The 26,296-nt window shown below is 43.9% G+C and overlaps 1 protein-coding gene across 7 annotated transcripts in view; it reads right to left on the bottom strand.

The window, feature by feature from the left end:
• Positions 1 to 26,296, bottom strand: part of Tln2 (talin 2) — a 392,497-nt gene that overhangs the window by 265,206 nt on the left and 100,995 nt on the right. Inside the window, exon 3 of one of the 7 annotated variants that reach the window (XM_033756129.1) lies at positions 5,622 to 5,710. The exons of the other annotated variants lie outside the window; for them this stretch is intronic. The gene's annotated coding sequence lies outside the window, so the exon portion shown is untranslated. The remainder of the gene's footprint in view (positions 1 to 5,621; positions 5,711 to 26,296) is intronic. 7 annotated transcript variants of the gene reach the window in all.

The following is a 26,296-nucleotide window of genomic DNA, read 5'->3' as shown; positions in this document are numbered from 1 at the left end:
TGACAGTTTTTAAATACTGTGCTGGGGCAAGCAGCTCTAAAGGAGATGGCGTATGGATTAAAAGTTATTGGAACAGGACACAGCAGAGCATTCATCCCCTCCCCTGTTCCTGCAGTGGACACACACAGATGGCCTGCCCAGTGTGCAGTTCTCTATGGCAAACAGCCTCTGCCTGTGTTTGTGCTTCAACAGAGACTTTCGTCCTCAACAAGAGAGGCAGTTCAGTGCACTCCCCTGGGCACAAAGACTGTTTAAAGCAAACACTGGACTTGAACCAGTTCAATGATAGTAAATCTCAAGACCTCCGCCTGGGATGCTGGTTCCAAATTTCTGGCTCTTCCAGAGCTGATGTATACTTTCCTAAGACCTAAAGCTTTAGAGACTTTTGCTACCGGGAATGAAGAAGGCTTGACTGAGGTCCATGTGCCAGGACAATCCCGAGACATGGAAACAGATCCCCAACACCAACAGGAATTCCTGCATCACGCTGTGCCTGAACCATGATATTCCTTTTATTATTTCAGTCAGTCTGGGACAGATCATGTTTTGCTTGCAACCCAAAAAATCCTGGTCTATACCAGGTGTGTGGCCTTGGAAAAGTAAAAGTTTAGGGGCAACATGTAGCATATCTTACAGATTAGGAAAGGACAATTTTTGGTGCTTAATTTCTAAATAAATAGTCATTGCTTTTAATGAAAGGATTCACCGCAGAGGTTCTTCAAACACTTTTTCTAATTATTTTAAAGAACTGGTTTACAAATAAATCCCGAAGCAGGATGGAGATGGAGCAGCCAAAAATAAAGACATAAAAAGGTCAATAGTTACTACTAACTACAACTCATTCCAAAATGGAAGCAAACATCCTTGAAGTTGTAATGAATATAAAAAGGGCACATAGAGGGCCAGGGATTTAGCTCAGTGGTTCCGCCACCTGCCTCATAAGCTCAAGGTCCCAAATTTGAGCCTGGGTACCAAAAAAATTAAAATAGGCACAAGGAGTCATTACCACTACACATGCAATCCTATCAATAAAAATATAGTGCAAGGAAAATCTAATTCTTACAAAACATTTCAAAAAGACATCTATCATGTATAGGGAATACTGTCAGTTGTGCTGTCTCTGGCTCATTCTTATCCACAGGGTTGGTTCCCTGGGACAGGTGAGCCAGAGAAGAGATATAACCATGTCTTTGAGCTCAGGCTCCTGGGTCAAACAAGAAAAGCTGGTTTATCCAAAATCTACAGGGCAAATTCCAGGCCCAAAATAGGAGAAAGAGCCCAGAAATTCAAGTACAAGAAATACATGAGTGGGGAACAAAAAAATGAAACTGGGCCAACACAGTGGCCAATAAGAACAATAACTAAAACAGCATGGTGCAAGATTGTGATTTACCTCGCATTATCGTCATGAGAGAGCTATGCCATCAACATAGCCCAGACAAAATTAAGGTTTTTTTGAAACCATGCAATCACCACCTAGGTCAATTTTGTCAGCTTTAACTCACTGGGTACTGGGTACTTGGGATTTCACTCAGTCATGAGTCTGAGGCAATCACAAATGCTTTTATTCCACCCCAATCTTAATTACCAAGGTCTCTAAAATTCAAATCATGTAACATACTTCACACAACCATGTATAGGTGGCAGAATGGCTAAAAGGAGGCAGAACTGAAAGCAAAAAGCAGAGGGTATACAGACATAAAGGGTCACGCAGGTGCCAGATACAATCTAGGTAGGGCTGTCAAGGCCTGAGCTTGATCAAGGCCCAGGTCCTGGCAGCAGGCAGTTTCCAGGGGGTAGATTGGAGCCCAGGGCACAGAGGCAGAGGTCAACACCTGTCCATGCTGTGACTCATTCAACAGGTGTCTGCCAAGGGGACGAGTCTGTGTGTGCCATGTACCCCCACGCTGGGCATCCCTCCTTTTATAGAATTGGGGGCTGGGTCGGTTTCACCTGGCAAACCAGGGGCTGTTTCTCTGATACAGCATTGATACATGATGCACGCATGTGTGCTGATTTAATTTGATAAGTTCACAGGCGGTAGTTTTTTATTAGCACAATGTATGTATCAGTTTTGCTGTGCACCTGGGGGTTGTTCTACTCCAGAAGTTTGGTGTGTCCAACATCTGACAGTAACAGACAAGTCACCAAGTCCTTCCACCCCAGCACCTGCTCTCAGAAAAAAGCAAACTATGGCTTCATAGTTTAGAGCTGCTCAGGGTGAGGCTCAGCCTGAAAGCTACTATTCTGTATAACACAGAGTAACTCACAGCCCACTCTCTCCATGCTTATGAAAATCCTTGAAGCTGTTATTTTGTTCCTTTTTAAAGTGATTACAGAAAATTTTAAATATACACAAAAGTAAAGAGAACAATAAAACCCTGTTACCTATTACCAAAACGCATTGAATGGGGTGATTTCTCATGTCTCTACACTCCTCACTCACCTCCAACACTCCTCCCTCCCAGCTCCAAGGAATCACCAACAACTCCTCTCAGGAAGACAGGAAAGGGGGCAGGGTGCGTAGAAAGCACATGGCCCTGCCTTCAGCGGGGTGGGAGCACCATCCATCTTCCCAGGCTGTATTCATCAGTGACCCCAGCAAACACGGGTAGGACAGCAGAGTTGAACTGCCACATCTCAAAGGTCAGTAAGACGTCTCTGAAACCACACCTTCCCCCATAAGTCATTAGGGACAAACGACTCTTGGCACAGTTACCACCTGAGCTCCTAGGGGATTTTCCCTCTGAGCCTATTAATTCTGTCTTTCTAATTAGATAGTGTACTCTAACCCTGTGGACTCTACTGCCAACCCCTTTAGAATCCAATCCAAACTGCTGCTCCCAAGGGAAAAAGCTCACTGTGTCCTGGCATCTGCCTGTATCTCACGTCACCAGGACACAATGACGGACCCATGTGGACACACTGAGCTTTGGTTAGTGTACTTACATGTAACATTAGCATGGCGCATAGTTACAGGTCTGGTAGTTGGCTCTAAAGATATCAATACTTATGCTTCAGTCACTAGTGCCTATCGAAGGGCTGACACAGGGTGAGTCTTTGGTTAATGTGGATGAGATAAAGGGCAAATAAAATGGACAGATGGGTAACAGAGAGCAACACACCTTACGCTTTGAAAATCTCCCCAACCTGGGCTTCATGCCAGGTAGATGGTGAGGTGTATGAACTGATAAAGCCCCCAGTTAGGAAAGACCTCTTTCTGGAGAACACTAATTCCAGGGCTCGGGTGCCTGAGAGACAAGCACACGCACCAGTGCCTGCACCCTTCACAGTGAAGCTAACTCTAATCACACCATCCGCAGGGCCCTATCCTAACTGAGTTCATCTCTCCAGTGTCCATTATCATTCCCCCAATAATGCCGGATGCCCTTCTCTGCACCTGGGCCCATCCCTGCCCCAGCAATGGTTATGTGAAAAATGCCACCAGAACATTCAAAGCCAGTGGATAGAGGGATCAATCCCACCCACCACCCAATCTTGGCACATGTACCATTTAATTGGAAAACTCTCCCCCAGGCTCAGCGACTTACATGTGTAAAAACAAGAACGTTTCCAAGAAGGAAAAGGCCTCATTTTCTTCGCACTACTCTCGGACTCTCATTGGACATATTCCTGAACTTGCCTGCTTATAATTTGACCTAGCGTGAGCAGGGTAAAGAAATCACCAAATCCTTCCCTGCACCTCAGCTATGGTTTTAACCTTCGAGGTTAGCCCTAAAGTTTAGATTCTGCTGGTGTTTTCTCTTTGCAAATCAGACCAAGTCACCTTAAATTCCCCCAGAAGTAAGCTACAGGATGCTGTACTTCAAGATCTACTGTCACTGTACGCTCCTCTGAAGAATAAAGATGTTTTATTATGGTAATTTTCAGGTTATAAAGCACTCACCCTCTCTCCAGGGTAAGTCAAATGGGACATAATTTTCCCAGATTTTTTTTTAAACATTCCATTTGTTCTTAGAATTTGTAACAATTACTCAGAATGACAGTCCCTGTCTGTGGAATAGCTGTGTCCTTCCCCACAATGGAGGGACTTGGGGAGGGTTTAACATCCTGCTTTGCAGGCAAAACTCACCTCTCCTTGCTTCTTACAAAGTGCACAAGGACTCCTGGTGGATGCAGAACTCTAAGTGAAACCCCCACTCTAAAGCCGAAGAGGAAGGGTGCTCAAAAAGGAGCCCAGAAGGCCACAGCTGGGAATACAATCTGCTCCTACAAGCGCGTGTCCCTGAAATGACCTTCCCACTGAATGGTTTGGAAATAATTTATTCATCAGACCAGCTGAGTTCTCATTTAATACCATGAACTCGGATGCCTTGGACAAAGGTAGGCATAACTATTACAAAGTCCTAATGACAATACTTCACAGTGGTCCTCCGGGAATTAGGGCTGAGGAGCTCACCAGGGCTTAACGGCCAACACATTACAGATAAACCCTTGTGAAAAGAGTGGTGTTGGAGTGGCAAGAACAAGGGAAAGGCTGACACTTTCCACGAGGCTGAGGAAGGTGCAATGCAACACCAGCAAGACGTTTAGGAGCTGCCTGGGTGCTGGTGCCATAAGGAAGAAAAAGTGCCTGTCTAAGCCAGAACTGTGAGAGGAGTAAGGCCCAAGAGAAGAGGAGCTGGTCGGTCATCCAGGGTTGAATTTGACAGAACTGTTCTCCCCGTTAAAATTATTCTTTAACCTTCTTATCCATCATCTAGCCTCTTGGATCAACTTAACCTCTATATACACAATGTAAACTGTGTGCTTAAAGCAGCAGCTCAGTGGCTGAGCAAGTAAATCACTTCTTCCCCAAAGGCTCAGTGTTCTTATCCATAAAATGGGTTTGTTCTAAGCAACCAGTGAAAGCAACTTTAGAGCATAGCACTATAGCTAAGTGGTCCTTAAAGATTTGTGCGTTCAGGATTTGGTCCCCTGGTGGAATTTTTAAGAAGAGGGACTCTGGAGGAAAATCTTAGCTCCCTGAGGTGCTGCCCTGGGAAGGGAGTTCTGGTCTCATACGGTGAGCTGTTATAGGTGCCTGAGCCCGGCCCCTGGTTGCTCTCTGGCTTCCTGTGTTGAGATTGGATGTCTTGCTCCCACACTCATCATCCCCACTGCTGTGACCTGCTGTGACATCCTTACCAGAGGCCGAACAAACAGGGCCATCCGATCTGGGACTTTCAGCTTCCAATACTGTGATCTAAACAAAATTTTCTAGATAAAGTTAGTCTGTCTCGGGCATTCTGTGACGGCAATGAAAAGCCAACCTATGCACACCACACTACTTGCCCTGCTAGAGTAGAATACCTCCAGGGAAGTGGACTCCCTCTCTGGACCAAACACTGCTGAACATTCAAACCCAAGCCCTGAATTTCAAGGAGCATCAGTCCTAGAGGTGAATGTGTTCCTTGAATACCATTTGCTTAGAAATAATCTTTTAAAAACTACAACAACAGCATCTGTTTTTTGAAACTGCTGTGTCAGACTGCACTGATTTGCAAAGCCCAAGAAGAGTGCACCCTCCTCTTCCCGTAATCCCACAATAAACCACAACAGGCACAGGGCCACCACTGAGACAGTCGACAGTCCCACACCGTGGCCCACACACGGCTCACCTGTGATCGGCACTATTGTGATCCCGCAGAGGTGGTACACGAAAGAAAGACAAAACACATGTGCTGCAGAGATCTGCAAAATTTCGCCCCTGGGAAGCAAAACACAAAGATTACCAAGAGTAAAGGTTAAAGATCAATATGCAAAGAAAAGCCCCTTTCTCCTGTTCTTTTTAAAAATACACCCAAATTGGTGCCACAGAAGAAAATGAGACGCAGCTATATAGCAAGGAGAAGAGATGTGGGGCTAGACAAGAACCATGACCTTTGACCTGCAAGTACATTACAGAGCACCTGTTCTCAGGCCCAGCAACCCATTACCAACAGCAACGAGGCTGAGTCCTGGATATTTGTAGTTATGAGAGATTCCCAGGCAGATCTACTGTGCAGCCAATGCCACACACCCTAGCATGATGGGCTCCAAGCTACACAACAAACAGGACTAGCAAATAATTGCGAAATTCACACTCCTTCTAACATGCTATATAGTCCAGACGCTGACAGCAGTAACAACACAACAGTAATGCCAAAGTAAACACTAAAAGAAGGCCCTGAGTTTCAGCTTGACATTTCAAGGTGCAAAACTCCAAAAGAGCCTGGTGAAACTGAATGCTGAGAATGTTAAGTGTAGTGGTAGTTTCAGGTCTTTGTGCACGTATCCAAACTCATAGAACTATTTGGATACATGCACATGCGAATGTGCACACACACACACACACACAGAATTATGGTATGGAAATTTAAAATAAATTAGAAACACACAGAGAAAAAAAGGCAAATGATATATTCACTTAATCCAGTAATTTTCAGTCGTGGCTGAATTACCTAGGGAGCTTTGAAAAATCTTGATGCCCAGCCTGCAGACCAAATCAACTGCATCAGAAGGGAGGTAGGAGGGGATCTTCAGTATCATTTAAGGTAGTTAGAATGGGCAGCCCCAGTCAACTCCTGTAGAAGAACAGGAAGATACCAGCAAAAATGACCTCAGCTATGCAGCATACAGACATATGGCTCCCAAATGGTAGAAGCCCATCTATCTCTGCTTACCGTCTCCACAGCCACTAAACTCTACTTAAGGTTCCAAACATCACATTTTTTCTATCAACTTCAAATGGGTTTCAAGGAATTGGTATGACCGATAAACCAGAGAGGCATGCTGACACCTACCAGTAACACCCTTAATAGCCTCAACACTTGCTGAAAACCTGTAGGCTGCAGTGGGTCTCCAACATCAGAAACCCTGCAGACAGGATGGGACAAACTGCTGACCCACAGGGAGTGCTTGATGCAGGAGCTCAGGGCAGGGGCCCAGAATCTGAATTTCTAACAAGCTGTTTGGAGGACTAGGGCTCAACAGAACATTTGCACTACATAAATCGTCAGAAACATAAGAGCCAATAGCTTGAACCAGACAGCCCTCGTGCCAAGATGGCTACAAACGCAGGCTACTGGTCAGTTTTAAAGATGAGACGTCATTCCAATGCTGACTTTGAAAAAGACATTAGAAGGATTTCTGTGACTCACATAACAACTTATCTTGCTTAAGGACTTGCATTAAGACAAAAGGCATCATTTTTACCAGAAAACTGTTTAGAAATGGAGACACTGGCCCCACCCCAAATCTACTGGGTCAGAATCTCTTAACAGGCCTCCTGAGGGATTAAAATGAACGTTAACATTTTAGAAAATTGAGCCTTGACCAGGTTCCACATTCATGGAACAGGTAGTTTTTCTTACTACCTACTCTGTACATTGTACCCAGCAGTGAAAACGGCAGAAAAACGCTCTGTCCTTGTGTGGCTTATACAATGTACCAGAGCCATAGGACTTGCCCAGGGTCACAAAGCCAGTTAGTGTCAGAGACAGATTTGGAATCCAGGTCTCCTAGTTACCTTTAGAGTAACAGAAAGAATAAAGGCGACTGACTGACTTATGGTATTATGAAATACACACTTGGTTATCTTCCTAGATTCTAACTTATAGTTCCTAAAACCCTAGGAATTTCTGGATGATAACAGTATATTTTGTATGCTGATGAGATAACTCTGGGCTTAGGGAGCCCTAGGCAGCTTCAGGATGGAGGCTGATCAGGAAAGACCAAAGCCTGAATAGATGGGGATCAAGTTCCAGCCTCCAACCTCGGGGGAGGAGACAGGGGTTGAAGTTTGAGTTGATCCCCAGAGAAAAATAAGTAACTGATTATGCCTAAGTAATAAAGCGTTCATAAAAATCCAAAGGATGGGATTCAGGGGCCTCTGGGCAGCTGAACTCTGGAGTCTTCCCAAGGGTGATGTGCCCAGAGAGAGCGTGGAAGCTGCATCATCCCTCACAGCTCGCCCTATGTAGCTCATCTACACATTTCCTGAGTTCTGTAAGCCTCTCTCACAAATGGATTAAACCCGTGGAAGGTGTTATTGCAACCCCAATGTACAGCCGTTGGGGCAGAAACCTATGCTTATGACTGGCCACCAAAGAGGGGGCAGTCTTAGGGGCCTCAACCCTCACCATATGAGATCTGATGCCACCCCCATGTCGATCAGTCTGAACTGAATTGGACCACATATAGCCAAAAGACTGCTTGGGGGGTCAGCAAGAAGAAATCCATGCACATTTTAGTAAAAAGAGGTCACAGAAGCATTCTGTGTTGTGTTGTGGTGAGTACAGGAGGAACAAATTTTTACGTATCTTCGCCAAATAATTGGGAGGCTAACCAAAAAAATGAAGTTTCTACATATCAAGTTAACAGAACTTGGGAATCAAAAATTCTACGCCCTGACCAAATCATCATTGCTGGAATATACTAGACAATAAAGAGTATTTATTTAGATAAATATTTCTTGTAAGTCTCAGAACAGAATCACATTTTAAGAAGAAAAACATCTTGACCGCAGGCTTTACCTAACACTGAAATCTTCGATTTGCTCAGAATGTACTGCTTTGATACATCTTGGTGATGATTCAATTACTAGTGCTCCTGCCTCACTTCTTTCTGATTGTACAAACTACCCCAGAGCTGTGGGGGTGCTAACATTTGTTCAGTCAGGTGCCTTTTACAGATTATCCAATTCAATCATTTTGTCTCTATCAAAAGAAGAAGGAAACAGGCTCAGTGAGGTGACTTGGGTACACAAAGTCATAGCAGAGCACAGCTTGGTACAGCAGAGTTGGACTTTAAATTCAGCTCTGTCTGATTCTTAATCGCTTGCATAGTGAGGTCCCTGAACAAGGTCCCCACCTGGGTGCTTGTTGGAAATGCAGACCCTCAGGTTCCAGCCTGGATCTGCCGAACAGTGTCTGTGTTTTAACCCCCCAGTGAACTAATGCCCATTTGGGCAGCAAAACTGAGGAGTCACCTCTTACTTTTTAAGAGAGTTGACAAATGTCTGTAGCTCACACCATAAGCAAATAGCAGCTAATTATCAGAGCCTTGAAACTACCAGAAATGAGGCGCTTGTCACATCACAAACTCACAGTGATTCACAGGGCTTCCTGAAGTTGGGCCTTTCTAAACAGCTATCCACAGGCTGCTAGACAGGATTTCTCTCCTATTCAAGCGCCAAGGAAATCTCAGGGCCAGGGGCTAACATTTGTGAACATCCATAAGAGCATCAAAACACCACCAAAATTCAAATCTTCCTGGCACTGCTTTTTAATAGCCACAGGGGTAAATTTCTAAGTAACCAATACGGTAAGAACAACAACAACAAAAAAAAAAACCTATGTATTTTTTCATTGCTGTGACAAAATACTACCCGAGAATAACAATTCAAAGAAAAAAGAGTATTTTGGCTTACAATTTTAGAAGGTGCAGTCCATGGTAACCTGGATGTTATTTCAGACCTTGTGGTGAATTAAATATCATGGTGGGAGCCTGTAGCGAAACACAGTGGCATACCTCATTGGAGACAGGAAGGACAGTGAGAGAATGAGCCAGAGAGGAAGGAGCTACATACGGATAAGATATGCCCTTCAAAGGCATGTCTCCAGAGACCCACCGCGTTTCCTTGAAAATAAGACCTACCCAGAAAATACGCAGCCTTGAAAACTAGAGATCAAAAATGCCAGCCCTAATCAGACTATCTTTGACTTACCTGCCTTGAAGAGTAGCCACTGAGCAAAAGAACAGTGATGGGCTCCAATGAGGCCCTACTGGCTAACAGCCCATTCAGTGCCCAGCGATGGGGATAAACTCAACAAAAGGCTAACCCATTGATGAGGTCAGTGCCTTCCTGATCCAATCTCCCCTCTAGGCCTCACCTCAGAACACTGCTGCATCAAGCAGCGAAACCTAAATGCATGAGGCTTTGGAGGTCACTTCATATTTAAAACATTTGGGGCCGGGGATTTAGCTCAGTGGTTCTGCCACTGCCTCACAAGTGCAAGGTCCCAAGTTCCATCCCTGGTATAGATAGACAGATAGAGTTCCATCCCTGGTATAAATAGATAGATAGATATATAGACAGATAGACAGACAGACAGACAGGGTAAAACAGCGTTGTACTCAGAACAAAAACCAGCTCATCTCGAGTTTACTGGTCTCTCTTATATAGATAGCCTCAACCCATTACTACCTGAACTAGGGCTCTTACTAAAATGTAAACTGGGTCCAAATAGCTGCTGGGGACAAGAATGGGGGCTGGGACATAAAGGAATATAGTCCAACAACTCTCTCTGATTTCTAACTCAAGTTTAAGTGTGGGTCATGAGCTACCTGACTAAAAATCACTTAGACGGCTATTAAATGCATGTTTGGGGCTGGGGTTTAGCTCAGTGGTGCCGTGCCTGCCTTGAAAGTTCACGGTCCCAAGTTTGATCCCGAGTACCAAAATAAATAAATAAATAAAATTTAAAAATACATGTTTATGGCCCCAAGAATCTGCATGTTTAGCAGACCCTTTCCCACTGATTCCTACCCACATAAATATCTGAGGCCTACTGCCTGACCTAGGTTCACAGTTACATGAGAATTATCAGATTCAATACTTCATTTTCACAACTACAAGGCATCATGATTCCTCTTATGTGTACACACACGTATGCACATTGCAAAGACACATATGTATAAATACAGGCTGTGGCTTGTTGTCTGGACACACATCTACGTTCTCTCACACACTTAATCTGAGGAACTCTAGGGTCTCACCTCCCAGTTATGCATGGCCTGAATACACACAGACTAGACATGCTTGCTGAGAACAGGGGGTGGCACCTGTAACCACTACATTACCTCTCACATAGAAGCAGAGAATACTTCCAAACAGAAGTGAAGATCACCTGGGACACAGCTTGGAGAGATGCTTTTGGGCCATCTTCACAAGCTGATAGAGAAGACATGAGACTTAAATTTGTGGCTTCAGTTTAGAAGTAAAACACCTTTAAGATGCCCACGGGGCCTGTTCAGCAGAGAACGCCTCTTGACCTATTGAGAACAGGTCCCCTGAGCCCACTAGGACTGGCCAGTACTGGCCTCACTGGGCTCAGAGAGGACTCTGAGGAGAAGCAGAAGAGAAGCCCTGGCATGCACACTTGCATACCACTGATGGGGAGGTAAAAACATGACGGCTACACACATATGTGTTTCTGTCTACAGGAAATGGATGTTTTCAAGTTATTAGAACAAAAGTAGATACTGGTTTTTGCCATAAGTATTTTATTTGCTTAGTAGAGTCTATCAATTATGTAAAATAATAAGCGTATGATCTACATGGCCTATGGCATTACTGCCCATTCCCCACAGCCCTGGGATGGGGATTTAGCTCAGTGTTTCCACCACCTGCCTCGCAAGCGCAAGGTTCTGAGTTTGATCCCAGTACCAAAAAAATATACAAAAAATAAAAAAAAGCAATACCATTCCCCATAGCCCTCATCAACGAAGGACCAAAGCTTTTCATTTACTCCTCTGAGCACGTCTTCAGCAGTTCCCACTGGCAGCAGTGTTGTAGATCCAATACCCCACTACCACTGAATTCTGAGACTCTCATAGTACCTCAGTAGGGTGCAAAAAAGCCTCAGGCAGAGTGGGGATGCAGTGGGGGACTTATCTCTGGCCTAGCCTGTGCTGCTAAGCAACAACAAACATGGGGACTCGGTCACCTGATCCCTTAAATTACCCTAAAGTTGCTTCCAGGCTGAATGGTCCACAAGTCTAAGCAAATGTTCTATTTCCCACAAGTCAACTGGTACCCTGTTATGAAGAGAACACAGTACAGGAAGCCAAAATTGGCTAGAAAAGGCTAATTGCAGTAAGTTTTCACCAATTTCTAATATCCAAGGAAAAGATAAAAGCACATTCTAACAGTATTACAGAGGATGCATTGTACTAACCTCCAGTGTGGCTCTGCCAAAGGCCTGAGACAATATGACTAGAGAGGGCGGGCAGTGAGGTCTCCAGAATCTTTCAGAAGTGAACATGGGGGTGTGTTCAAAAAATTCTAATAGAACCCAGTTACATAAATCTGCATGCACCAGTTAATCCCATGCCAGCTTTATGTCCGCTCTGAGAGACTGGCATCCATTTCCAGAATGCTGGAGAACCCACCCTCACCCTGGAGATGGTGCCCTGCCTCAGAACATGAAGCAAGTTAATGCTAATGCGCGGGTGAGACACACAAAAGAGGCAGTAGTGGAGGAGCAGCTCTGGATAGGAGGGTGACTCCTACAGTTAGACACAACAGAGCAGGAGCCATGTGACCCCTGTGGCCACAGGCAAGGAGCATCTTCCAACTTGTTTCCTTACATATAAAACTGGACTGTTACCAGTGTTACCAAAAGGATGTTGTGTCATGGATTCATACACACAGATGCTATGAGGATGGCTATATTACGCTCGTCCCACCTAGCTAACCTTATGACTCCAGGTAAGTCATTTTAGTTCTTTGGGCCATCTTTCCCTTGAGTATAAAAGCAAAGGAAAGTCCACCCCAATTTCCAAATCTTTTGAGTCTAAGCCCCTCTCTATTCATTTCCTACGGTGACTCATCACGAACAGCAGACATCAGCCTGAACTTCCAGACCCTCCCATGGTTTCTCAAACCTCTGTAAGAATGAGTGAATAAAAGCAAGTGTACAATCCATGCATGAACTCAATGGAACTGATTCTGGACCCCAAGGCTGTAAATTTGACTGAAGTCGTAGATGCCAGCCACCTCAACAGGTATCATTTACAGATGCTATATGGCAGGGACACCTGTTTAAAGGACATGATTTCATTTCTTCATTCCAAGGCTACTACATAGTACGAGTCAGAAGCTCTGTGTGAGGCACAGAGAAAAAAAAATAATAGGCTTTTGGCCCAGAAGATGCCACCAATCACGGCAGGGTATGCACTGCGCATGCACGCACGCGCACACACACACACACACACACACACACACACACACACACAGCTCCTAGAATCAGAATTATTTTATTAAGAGAAAAGCATGGAGCCTAAAATCCCCCACTTACAAAGCTCCTATTCACAGCTTTGTGAAAATCAGAGATTTCCATATTAGAAGACACTTTTATTTTGCAGCACTGAAAATGTGAGGCTATGAGGACACAGGCAGAAATGCTGGTATGGCCCAGAATTCCTCCTGACAAAGAATCTCAGGGCAGCCTCAAGGCTCTTCTAAAGGGAGTGGAAGTGGAGGGATTTATGTTTACAAATGCCTCACTGGGAAGCACAGAGTGGTTCCCACACCAAATGGCCCTCCATCTGGGCCTCCAAGGAAACAGGAGCAGCTTGTGACCCCAGTAATCTGAGACTCTCCCCAGGCTGCTGGACTTCCAGGCCAGCCCCAAGGCTGTGAGTGCCTCATAGCCAGGGTCAGATGGGAAGCTCCATATAGGAAAGGAATTCAAATGCATTTCACACTCCTACAACTGTGTGCAACTTAATCGCCTTTCGTCTTCACTTTCTAACTTAAATATTTTTTTAACTGGCCTTCATGACACTGTCTCAAATTTACCGAGGTGCACGAATGATCACTTTTCATCAGTGTTCCATGTGCATTTAACAATACTGTTTCCATCCTCCAAGTTAAGGGTCCTGTTCTACTATGCCCACTAGATCAAGCTAGGTTTTCTGTATTGTTATCACAGTACTTATTTCCTGTTTGATAGACTGACCACTGATGAAAGTACATGAAATTCTCTCATTATATCAATGGATCTGTCAGCTTTTTCCTGTCAGCTAGCTCCCTCCCTCTCTCCACACACACATTTTTAAGGGCAAACAGCACAGAATTATTACATACTGCAGATTCACACCTTAGCCTTTGTTAGACCATTTCATCAGCAGCCTCAGCATAGCTTAGGTGTGTGTCCCAACTCTGCAACCTACTCTGAAGGCTCAGCTGTCTTATGCATAAGAAGGAAATATACTTCCAACCTCACAGGATTCTTGAGAGGACTGAACAGGAAAAGCCATGTTGTATACTTAGCATACTTCCCAGCTCTAAAGATGCTGCTGCTAATAAAATGATCCATGCTCTGCCTATGGTGATGTAGCTGCTTTCTAGTACTGGATTAAAGCCTGCTGGCCCCCTCTCTTGTTAATCAGAGAGCTGGATAGAGCAGGGAAGAGGCAGGTGGGCGAAAAGCAGTTATTCCTGGGCTTTACCGTTGGGCAGATACAGAGCAACACCATCATGTCCACACCTTATTAAGGAGGTTATGTCCTGTGTCAGCTCAACACTTTATCTTCCTGAACTCAACTTGAGTTTGCTTCCTCTAGAATTCATTTTCCCTCATTGCTGACTGGAAGGCCTTGTTGAAACAGCCACCCAGGAATGCACGTTCTAGACGGCAGTGTATCTAAAGCAGGCAAGAATTAGTATGTCAACTGTAGGTAGCTTCTGTGAACTTAGTAAAGCCCCAGGACCCATGAAATTGTGTTGGGAAATAGAGGGAGTTGCATGTGTGAAAGCAAGCTCAGGGCAGACCATTCATTTCACTAGCAACTTCCAAATCTTCTACAACACTCTCCCACATCCCAACGGAGTGTGGAATCTTTGTCAAAGTCAAAGTTAATTGCACATCAGAGAAAGAAGATGCAATTTTCTTCTCTGGCTTTTGAACTCTGAAATTCACGCTTGGGAGTCATTCTGTCCTCAAAATGTCAGCTGGAGGGGAAGAAAAATACAACCAAAAAGGCAAAATAAGCCAACATGAGAAGCTGCCAAACAGAAGAACATTCTTAGAAAGCCTTAGGGGTGAGCAAGTCCAAAATTTGCTTTTAAAGTAGTAACAATAGAGAGAGAGAAAAACAGAAAACTAAACACCCTTGCTGCAAAGCAACCTGAGACAGTTTTCACCTCCTGTTCATGTGCAGCAGGTATCATGGTCTGGGTCAGGATGTCCTCCCAAAGCCTCGTGTGCTTGGGGGGAGGGGGCTCTTCAGAGGTAGCTGGATCTCATGCTGGGATAGACTTATGGTGTGATGCAAGGATTAAGGATGTGAGTGCTACTGGCCCCCAGGGTGGGTAGCCTGGATAAGATATGAGAGACTTGTCGCTAGTCACTTGCCTGCTTTTGCTGTCTTCTGCCTGCCATGGACTGTTTCTCCTCTGCCTTGGAGCCATCCAACTATGAACTGAAAGCTCTACAAACTGTGAGCTAAATAAACCTTTCCTCCTTTAACTTTGGGTGTTGAGTATTCTATCTCAGCAATGAAAAAAAAAAGCCAAGACAGAGAGATAACCACAGAGTCCATAGGGCATCCAGGGAGGATGATGGCTGGGTGCCAGGCCCTTGGCACATAAAGCTGAACATCATAACTTACAAACGGGCCACCACAGCCCACCCTCAATTCAGAAACCAATCCCTCCTCAACCAACCATATGGTTTTGTCAAACTCAAAAACAGCCTTACTATTACAGCATTTTTATCACATAGATTCCTCCTATCTTGGTATCTTCCCTCTACAACAGGAGGAAAATGATATCAGCCAATGTTATGCCCAGCTTTCTTGACCTCCTTGAGAGTTCTACCTCTATTTTTCAAAGAGCAAACCCGGGTACCTCTCCAAGTGGTTTCCCTATCCCAACTCCAACACCCCACATTCTACATCAGCCATTCTTCCTCTGCACAGAAGTCAGAAACCCACTTGGAAGGGAAAAAGACAAGGATAGGATCTTATCTATGATTCAGCAAAACAACTCTTCTCACTATCCAAGCCTCAACCTTATAGGGTCAGCACCTATATCCCAGAATTTAAAGGACTACACATATTTCATTCTCGATCTCTGCAGTGATCAAAGAAATAATGGGGTGCAGGGGAGAAGATTAGGATTTAAAGCAGAATATTCTCCATCCTTCCACTCACCCCAACAGAGCAAGTAACAATGTTGCAATTTCTGTGTCTCTTAATTTTACTGTTTAGTCTAACAAGGACAATGTATGAAAGGAATTCAGCATACATAATCCTGTCAAAATTTATCAAGTATATAAAAAATAAAAGGTCTCCAACAAAACAGCTGAGCAAGAATGAAAAGCAAGATATCAAGGTGGCAACCTTTTTATAAGTCTATCTCCTCAGGAGACAGAACATCTCCAACAGTTAGATACACACAGAAAGTAAACAAATAATACTGAACCTCCTATAACTCCTTTCAACTCGAAGCTTCTTTTTTCCATGTAAGAACACATAAAGCCATGTTTCCATTTGTCCCCTTGATCTCTTTGCTGTAGATAGGATTTCCTGTGTCAAAGCAGGAACAGTTTGACGTGCTATTTTACTGTCAATGAAAGGGTAGAAATAAAATTTGCTGACATTCTTATCCCTTACACATTCAAGATGGCAACTGTGAAGTCCTCTTTTTCACCCTCTTAGAGGAACTTTGTGTCTACAGATGGACTCACATGTATATATAGCACCCAGCTCTTGTGACTTTAACAAACTTCAATCAGAAATTTCAGCCTTCTCCAAGAAGCAGGGAGAGGGATGTTTTCCATTTCTCTCAGAAGGGACAACAATCAAACACAACTTTAGGAGGCATACAACAATAAAAACTTCAGATCCCCAAAGGAAGGGTTTTACAGTCCTCAGATCTTGATTCAAACTCTTCAACCATAACTAAAAGACTTTCTGAAGGCTTCAGAAATCTTCTCCTGGAGTCACAATCTCAGGTGTACTTACCTGTAACACCATGTTCCACTGAGAACCATGTAGCTAACTTTAGAGTCTTCAGGCACCAAACAGACATGACTGCCACAATCCACACACGCCTCCTGGGCCATCAGCCAGACTCCCTCTTTGCCCATAACTTCCACTTTCCAGTCTGACTTCTGCAGCTGACATAGCCCACACCAGCCAAAGAAGGGAAGGGCGGACTGAAGCCATCCATTCACAATTCTCCGTTCTGCACAGAGGTCGAACTTCCAAGGTGAAGCGTATTTAATATGCTCACATCATCTCCCACTGATGACGTACACTGAAAAGGCATGGGAAGCAAATTCCCTCAGTGTCTCATTTACAAGCCATGATGGATGCAGCTTACAATAAAGATGTGAGCAGTAACAGAAAAATCAACATGGCCTAGGACAAAACTTGATGCCATTAATATTTATGAGATGTTTACCAATAAGAAATCCTTAGCCTCTTCCACCCAAAGGTCCTGAGCTCACCAATTCTGAGTGGCGTAATGTCTACCTTTCACAAAAGGATGAGTCTCATTTAAAACTCCCAACTCCATGAACCCTTTGGGCTTCAGAGTTGACCTAGCTCTGCTGCTTAGAGCCCTGTGACTTTGGCCAATGTACTCAACCACTTAGTACCTCCGTTTATTAATCTGTAAAATGGGAATAGTAGTGACTACCTTGTAGCACTTGGTGAAGCTTAAGGAAGTATTTCTAACCATGCTTAGAGTTGATGTACCTGCTCCATAAATATTAAATATTGATCCTCCTTCTTGTAGCATCAAGCTGCTTCCTCACTCCGAAGAAGGGAGTGATGGGCTCTCTGCTTCCCACTAGGTTTTTGCATGTACCGCCTCATTTAGTCCTCAAAACACTTGTAGAAGGCAGATAATAAAGTGATTTTTGCTGGGCGTGGTGGTGCATGCCTGTAATCCCAGCACTCAGGAGGCTGAGGCAGGAGAACTGCTGTGAGTTCTAGACCAGCCTGGGCTACATAGTGAGTTCCAGGTCAGTCTCAACTACACAGTGAGATGCTGTCTCAAACCCCCCCCCACCAAAAAAAAAGAATGTGATTTTCCTTGCTAGAAGAGCCTGGAAGCTCAGATAAGCTTATAGGTTACAATGCTGCTAGTGACCCGTAACTTGACAGTTCTACCTGCTCTTATTTCCCCAAACCCAAGTAACTACACAAAGGAATGTGACTACCCACTTTAATGAGTATTTACTATGTGTCCACCTGGCAATCTCATGGCGGGGTAACTGTCATTATTCCCATTTTTCAGAAGAGAACAAGAGGGCTTAAATTGTTGGAGCAATATATACTGGGATATGAGATAAGTAGGATGATAGAATCTTATGACTATTTCATTCAAAAAGAGGCAGACAGATACAAAGACCTTGCCCCAAATCAGAACATTCCACAAAAGTTACCATGACTGAATAGTGTAGAAAATAAAAAAGCTCTAGCTCTCTTATAACATTCACAGTGTGTCTGACTTTTGTAAAAGAAATCAGAATAGAAATGGAGTGCTCAATATCCTCAGCAAGTTATTTTATCATACACAGCCAAGTCGGATAGAAGTGTTACAGGCAGTGAGATAGGGCCTAGGTCCTGGAGAGTCAGGACAAAGGTGAAACACACAACTGTGGTGGAAGACACATCTGTTGGAGACCAGGCCTCAAGATAAAGCCAAGATGACCGGCTCGAATACCTCCTCAAAAGACAAACACTGAGCCTAATGAAGTCTAGATACACATCAGTCACCCTGTGGGTGTCCAAGACCTCTGGACTCATCATTTCCTGGAAGTCTTTGTTCTTTCCATGCACCCTTGTTAGGTGACTTGTTTTCCCATTCGATCACTTACCTGAGCGACCATACTTGTAACCTTATTTATTGGTTATTCATGACTATAACCCACTGTACCCATGTGAGTTTTTATCTATAAAGCTTCCCTGATGGGCCAGGGATTTAGCTCAATGGTGCCTCTGTCTGCCTCACAAGCACAAGGTCCCAAGTTCGATCCCTGGCATAAAACAAAACAAAACAAAACAAACTTCCCTGTAATGTTGGGTTCCTGGTTACCCACTCAGGTTCCCTCCTGCCTCTTAGGAGCTATCTTCTTAATAAGTATCTTTCTATTCTTAACCTCCATTTTTCTAAAAATTCATTCATCAATTTTTAGAGAATACAAACTCAGCATCAGACATCTAACAGGTTGGGTGACATATATTTTCATACTTCATCTACTGTAGTAGTATTTTTTTTTCAATAAATGGCACAGAACTAAAGTGTTAGAGGAAGATAATTATTTAGATTTGTAGTAAAACAGTAGCCAGCCTCTCATTTTTTTCCCCTCTGACCAACAAAAGGAAGTGGAGCAACAAGCACAGCTCCCTAAGCAAATTTTAAAACTAAAGCAGAATGAGTTTTGCTTGGAAAGTCTTTGTGTCTGTTTCTGTAAGAATTTAACTCAAGTCATTTTTCAAGTTAAAACTACAAAGCCTACAATTTGTTGCAAATACTACCTTGGAACTTTACTGGGATTTTCTGTTAACAGACATTCTGTAAGGGAAAAGTGGACAGAGGGAGAGGAAAGCTAGGCAGGCAGGCAGAAAATAAAAGAAGAAAAGCACAGGCACAGACTAGGGGGACTGTGTAGGCACAGAATGGGTCGGAGAATGGAAGATGCCCTGTACTGGGAATTAACATCAATCCATCACCGTCCGTGGCTTCGGAACATCCTCCTACCGTTGAAATCTTATGAGCTCGTTCATCCACTTCCACTCGTGGTAACAGGGTCAAGGGGCCCTCATTGTGAAGGAGCAGGAGGCAGCTCAGCAATGTCTTTGAAAGCATAGCACCACAGCTGGAGCAATATTTTCCTTGGAGGCCATCCCCAGGGAAACCCACCTTTCCCTCCTCTCTATTAATCCTGCACTCCCACGATGAAACTCAAGACCCACTTGATACAGACACCGCTCTGTCTCTTCAGTATGCAGCTGCTGGCCTCACCGTCTCCCTCACATCTTAATTCAAATATCAAGCATTTTTGTATCAACATGGGAAGTGAAGGGCAGCTTATTAAGAATGATTGTGCAGCACAAGACAATGATTGATCACCTGTCTACCAGAGCTTCTGTCCAATTAAGCGAGCGGGGCAGGCAGACACTGACTGTTGAGAAGGCAGTAGGATATCAGGCCATCAGCTAAGGGAAGAAAGGGAAAAGACCACGAATCTTGAGGCACAGCAGCTGGCTAGAAGCAAGCATGGACCTAAAGTGCAAACCACAGAGTTTAAGATAATCACAGTAGCCAGCAATGCCTATAGTAAGTGTGTTCTCTTGTCTGCAAGATAAATTTCGTCTTATTTGTAGTTGAAATAAATCTTGAGTGAAATTTAGAATTCTTCAGGCAGAACAACAAAACTCCTAACTAGATGTCAGCTAACATAATCAGGACCAAAATAAAACCCACAACCCACATAAAACACTGCGAACAGTAACCAGGGAGAGAAGGACGCTGTGTGTCATTTGCAAAGAGGAGAAGATAGAAATTCACATGCTACTCTGGACCTGACTTAAACATTGTCACTACCATTTCCATCCTGCCTTACTCTCAATCAATAAATTAAAATTTCAGACACGCTGCAACACAAAAGCAGAAAAGGACACCTGAACAAGCTCCTCTCTCTCTAAAACCACATCTCCGACCGTAAGGAAAGAGAGCTGGACTGGGTGACCTGTGAAGCGTCACACTACCGATATGTTCAGTGTGAGGACACACACTGCAGCTGTCCTTCCCAACCCAGGATCTTCGTGGAAAAGGAGTTTGCGAGCAGGGAGGCCCGGGTTTCAGGATTAGCTTCCTGGGAGCAACAAGCAAGCTGGCCGAGAGAAAGGCAGAGGTTGCCTGTAAGAGGAATGTCGAGTATGTTCTATGAATTTATTTATACTTTATGACCTGTCTACTGCCGAAAGAATTCATGGGAGTCTGATATGAAAAAAAAATGTATGGAAACAAAACAAAAATAAAAACTCGACCATGTATACAAGGAGTTAAAATAAGGATTAAAAAAAATAGAAAGGATATGTGTATGTTCTCTATCACCCTGATCACTTAGTCATCAGCAGTTTGGGTGCCTCAGACCTTCCAGCACACCCTACTTCAGGGACAACACCTTTGTCACGAAGTTTGCTAAACTTAAATAACAGATTGTTATGTCTTAAAAAAGGGAGAAAGAAAAAGCTTAAATTTCTGGGCACAGACAAGCCAGAAAACAAAACCACAAGTTCATTGGCTGTTTGAAATAGCCAAAGTCTGGTAACTACACAAATTTCCAAAGCAGTGAAACTGGACAAATTACAGGGTATTCACACAATGGGTTCCTTACAGCAATAAAAATAAACTAGTGATGCAAACAATATCATGAATCTTGCTGATATAATGCTAAGCTTGAGTGGTTACACAACAGCTTCGAGGTCACAGTAAATTTAGTTTTGGGGAGACTCAAATTATACTGGGGACAGTCATGTACTACACAGACTTTTAAGTAGAAGCCAAAACTCAGATACAAAAGTAAAAATCTTAGCATTGGGTTAACCTCAGGCCAGTAGCCTCACTGGACTGTTAGGGAAACAGAGCTGGGTGTGGAGCCTGAAGTCACAGGTGTCCCCAGGCCCAGGTCTATGCCTTTGCTGCTCTCCTCCCTAAATGTTCCAGAGCGCCATTTTTGGTCCCCTTGGGGTCAGTGGTACAGAAGAAAAATGGCTTTTTTTCATAGTCAGTCTCTTCTGGCAAAGTTTCTGCTTCCCCAGTTTGTTGATTCTACACCCCAACAGGGTAAAGATAGGAGCAGGCTGAGCTCTCCTCATTAGCCTGGCCAATTATTCAGAGACGCTATCTGCTGAATACGCACACAGCCTGCTGAGAAGTTAAATGCAACTCACAACTCTTCCGAGTCTTTAACACCTCAATTATAATCACAACCTGACACGAAATTAATTTCCATGTTTTGAAATAATATACCAAACTGACTGATACAATTTCTGTTTCCCTCTGTCAAAGTTAATGCCTATGAACTGCAAAATGTCTTCTATAGTACTTAAAGGTCAGATTATGTTTACATACTAATGACTACTATGAACTAATTACCACTGTTAATTAAACAAGAGCATCTGCCTAACACAAGTTGTGAAAGACCTTTCAGAGAAAAGAAAGCCCCACTGAAGCTGGGATCCAAGCAGGCCAAAGAGACTTTCCAGGGGAGATGGTGTGGGGTGTTCTTGAGAGCACCCCACACTTACATGTGACCTTTAAAACAGAATTCACTGCCAGAAGGCAGCAACTTTTAAGCTTATTTTTTTTTCCATACTACTGACACAGAAAAATCAAGTAGTCTCATTCATTGTCTATTCAAGTTTTGTTCTCAAATATGACTCCCTCTAGGAAATTAATTCTGGAAAAAAAGGTTAAGAAAAAAAACACAGACATGTGCAGATGAGGACAATCACCTTCAAAAGGTGGTGGGTGGTGCGAAGAAAGGGACAAGGTCCTGCGTACACTATGTGCATACTCACAAGGAGTGGCAGGGAAAGGAACACTGGGTATCAGTCCATTCCATAACCAAGGGCTATCTCTCTTTTTTGCTTTGGTGTAGAGGGAGCAATGGTTAACACCGAAGAAAGCTGGAATACTCTCCGCCCCTAGTAAAGACAGTAATCAGTGAAGCTGGGCCAGAGACAAAGCTCCAACAAGCAGGGATGTGGGGTCTTACACCCACAACCTGCAAAATGCCACACAGGCTCCGGGAGGGTTTAGAATTCCACTGTGAAACACTGAACACCAATCACATGCAGAGCTTTCCCTAGAATGAACACTGGGGAAAAAAGTGCAAGGACAGAGGCCCCCCCATGTACAAGACACACTGGGAGGTCCCCAGCGACTGTCACAATACATTATTCCATTCTCACAAGCACTCAAAGGGGGAAAAGGATGGATGCTTTCAGAGACAGATAAATGTAGGTGATGTGACTTTTCCAAGGATACACAGCAGAAGTAAACCTGGATCTTTCTCCACTGTCCCCAAGGAGACAGAGCATTCCCTTCCCCAAAGCTGAAGGAAACCGAACATTTGCAATATAACTGGAATGAGCACTGTAGACACAGGATGACGTGGCACAGGAGCTCAAGCCTGGAAAACAACCTCTCAGACAGCAGAAGGAAGATTCACAAAAGAGGAATCTGGCTTTAGGAAAAAGGTATATATTAATGGCTGGCAACAGGCAGACAAGCCCAACAAGCGAAGTACATGCCCAGGGCCTGCAGAGCTGGGGGCGGGGGTATTCTGGCTGATGACACGGGGAGATGAGACCAAGGTAGCAGGACTTAGGTCATTTTTGTGAAAAGGACTCAGCATAGATTCATAGGCTGGGGGTACCAACTACAGCAATCCAGGAGAAACTGGTGTCCTTGAACCAACAAGTCAGAAGAGGTGGTTTAAAGGGGCGTTCAGACTGAAGCAGGAAAGGATGGAAGAGGACGATGTAAGAAAGGCTGAGTGCTCAGGACATGTTAGCAGAAACAGATGTTGTTACCAACCCAAACCGGAGAGGCAGGTCTAAAGATCGCCAAGTTAGCACAACCCAAAGCAGCACTGCAGCACCCAGGATTTTTCTAGCAGAGTTTTTTTCTTCCAAGGAATTAAGGACCCTATAGACACATCCCATCTGGATCAATATCCCCTTATTTCACCTCAATGCAAGGGGAGCCTAAAATTTTTCAATGGTTGCTCTATGTCTGCCAAGCCAATATCATTATTATAGAACATCACAATCAAAAGAAAAGGAAAATATACACCCCGAAATGGAAAATTATGAGCCCAAGCAATTACCGTCTACATATTTAAGTAGACTGAAAGAATCCCTGAGGGGCAAGATGGAGAATCTACTTAGTTGTAAAAAGACTCCGCTGTGATCATTTTCTGCAGGACTCTGCGTACCTCCTGAGAAGGTTTCCATGCTACTGAGGAGCAGGATGTTATTCAGAATGGAGAGAGACTCCACAGAGAAGAGAGACAATTACCTTCCAAGAGATATTTCTGAACCAACAAGAAATAGCCTCTTGAAGCACAGACAACAAGCAGCCAGAGAGCCGAGGAAATGAGTCCATTCAGTGAGCTATGATCATCTCACCATTAAAAGCCTCAATTCCCTGCTGCCAAGATGAAGGCAACCTGCACAGGAAGACAAGGAGCAGCTGTAGCACTGTTACGTGGCAAGTGTGCAGAAAAAGTCACCTAGACAGCACTGACCTTGAATCTTTCAGCCTCAGTGATGCCCCAGACACTAACCCAGGGGCCAATGAAGTGTTCTTGAGGGCGCTGACCAGGACTGGACATGGAAACCCAGTCCCCCACACGAACACACTTTAGTCACAGGCCCCATGAGGAGGTACAACCAGCCGGGGTTACTGCTGTTTTACACCATGGCTTCTCAGGAAAACGTACAGAAGAGGACAGCTGAAAGCAAGTTAAAGGCCCAATTCTGTTTTAACCAAAGACACGAAATCCAGGAAAATGGAGTCATTTATTTTATGTGGCCCAGAGCAATGATTTAAACACAAATTATCTCATCCTGACATAGATATCTTAATCTGTAGAAATTGCATAATGATTAAAGAAATTGGGGTTTAGTCTTTAATGTGCAGGGGCTAACTCCAAGAAGCACAATCACACACTCCACAAACACTCCTCCGAGAGGGGAAGGCAGGACTTCACGTCTCACGGTGAGCAGGACCGTGTGCTCCACACTGGTCCAGGTGGGGGAACTCAAGGAGGAACATGTCCTTACCCAGATGTGTCAACCCTCCTATAACATTTTTGCATCCAAACAAATGAAATGCACTACAGTACAGAATGTAAAATCCCAGCATGGTTAAGGGGGAACAAAAAAGGAGAATTCACAAAAATTTTCACAAACCTACAGTAGGCAGCTGGAAGTCAGGCCCAACTCTTTTGGCAGTGAATACCGAACTTTTCACGAAAAAGCACAGGATAATTTTTATATTCTCAACCCTTGTTCTTCAACTTAGAAACAACATTCCTAAACATGAACAGCAGACTAAGAAACTCCCCAGGCACCCATATGTATTTTTTTACCCTGTTTATTTGTCATCAATACCAAATGCTGGTAGCAGCCATCTTGCTGAGCCCCCAGCTCTAGAGCAACCTTGTCACAGCAGGGGAAAACAGCATCAGGAGGGGTCAGTGGCTGAAGCTCACCCCAAAGTGAAGGCACAAAGAACATAGGGGCAAGGTCTAGACATGCAAAGCAAAAAAGAAGTAAAAATCCTATCAATGCAAGAACCTCTGGTCAAAATGCTTTACAACTGCATATGCTGTGGCCAAGGAGCCCAGGGGCAGTGTGAGCATTTAACTTTGACACTTCGTTCCAAACACACTTACTTTTCCAGGACATAGGGAAAGTGTGTGTTTGGTTTTTCTCTTTTTTAAAAACACATAAAAGCACATTAGATTAATTCTGAGAGAATCATTCTAAGGACCTGGAGGCAGCCAACGGGCAGAGTCAGGACACTTCTTGGTGACTAGGCATTTACATCTACCTCATAAGGCCAGCAAGACCTGACCAAGCATCACCCTGAGTGGGGAAAAACACCACCACACACAATTTAGTGCAGAAAAAACCAAAACAAAAACAAAAAACAAAAAACAGAAGCCCCATGCGGGTCCTCAAAGGCATCACCCAGAACTCACAAACTCAATGATAAGCTGCTTAAGAAACTGAACTCCAGAGTATCAAATCATTTGCCCAAAGCCACAAGCCTGCAAAGCTCTACTCAAGTCCGACCAACCCTAAAGTCAAGTGGATCCACCCTTTTAGTTACTAGACCAAGGGCGAAAGCTTGTGAACCCCTCTCCCAGGCTCCTGAGAACAGTAGTCTCAGGTGGGTCACCAGCGTATAGGGTAGCTCCTATACAAACGGACACTGGATATGGCCACATGGGGCAATGGGACCAAGCATGTCTAACCAGATCCCGTTCTGAAAGATATTTAACTAAGGCTGCCAATGACAACACTAAAACAATACAAACTTACAGACTTCTAGGAGAATCACAACCTTAAAATTTTTCCTATGTAATAAAAACATTTTTTCTCAAATGAAGCATCTAGGAATCAATCTAACAAAAGAAGCAAAAGATCTCTACACTGAAAACTACAGCACTCTGAAAAAAGAAATTGAAGAGGATATAAAAAAATGGAAAGCTATCCCCTGCTCATGGGTAGGAAGAATCAACATAGTCAAAATGGCCATACTACCAAAACTGCTATATATATTCAATGCAATGCCAATTGAAATTCCAACACTATATTTCACAGAACTAGAAAAAAGAATCCAAAAATTCATTTGGAACCATAAGAGACCTAGAATAGCAAAAGCCATTTTAGGCAACAGACACATGGCACCAGGTATAACAATTCCCAATTTGAAACTATACTACAAAGCCACTGTGATAAAAACAGCATGGTACTGGCAAAGAAA

The sequence above is a fragment of the Fukomys damarensis genome, unplaced genomic scaffold (assembly GCF_012274545.1).
Source record: "Fukomys damarensis isolate Sample0158 unplaced genomic scaffold, DMR_v1.0_HiC HiC_scaffold_25, whole genome shotgun sequence".
NCBI classification, from domain to species: domain Eukaryota; kingdom Metazoa; phylum Chordata; class Mammalia; order Rodentia; family Bathyergidae; genus Fukomys; species Fukomys damarensis.
Note: the sequence above shows the minus strand (reverse complement) of the source record. Positions and strands in the feature narration are given on the sequence as shown.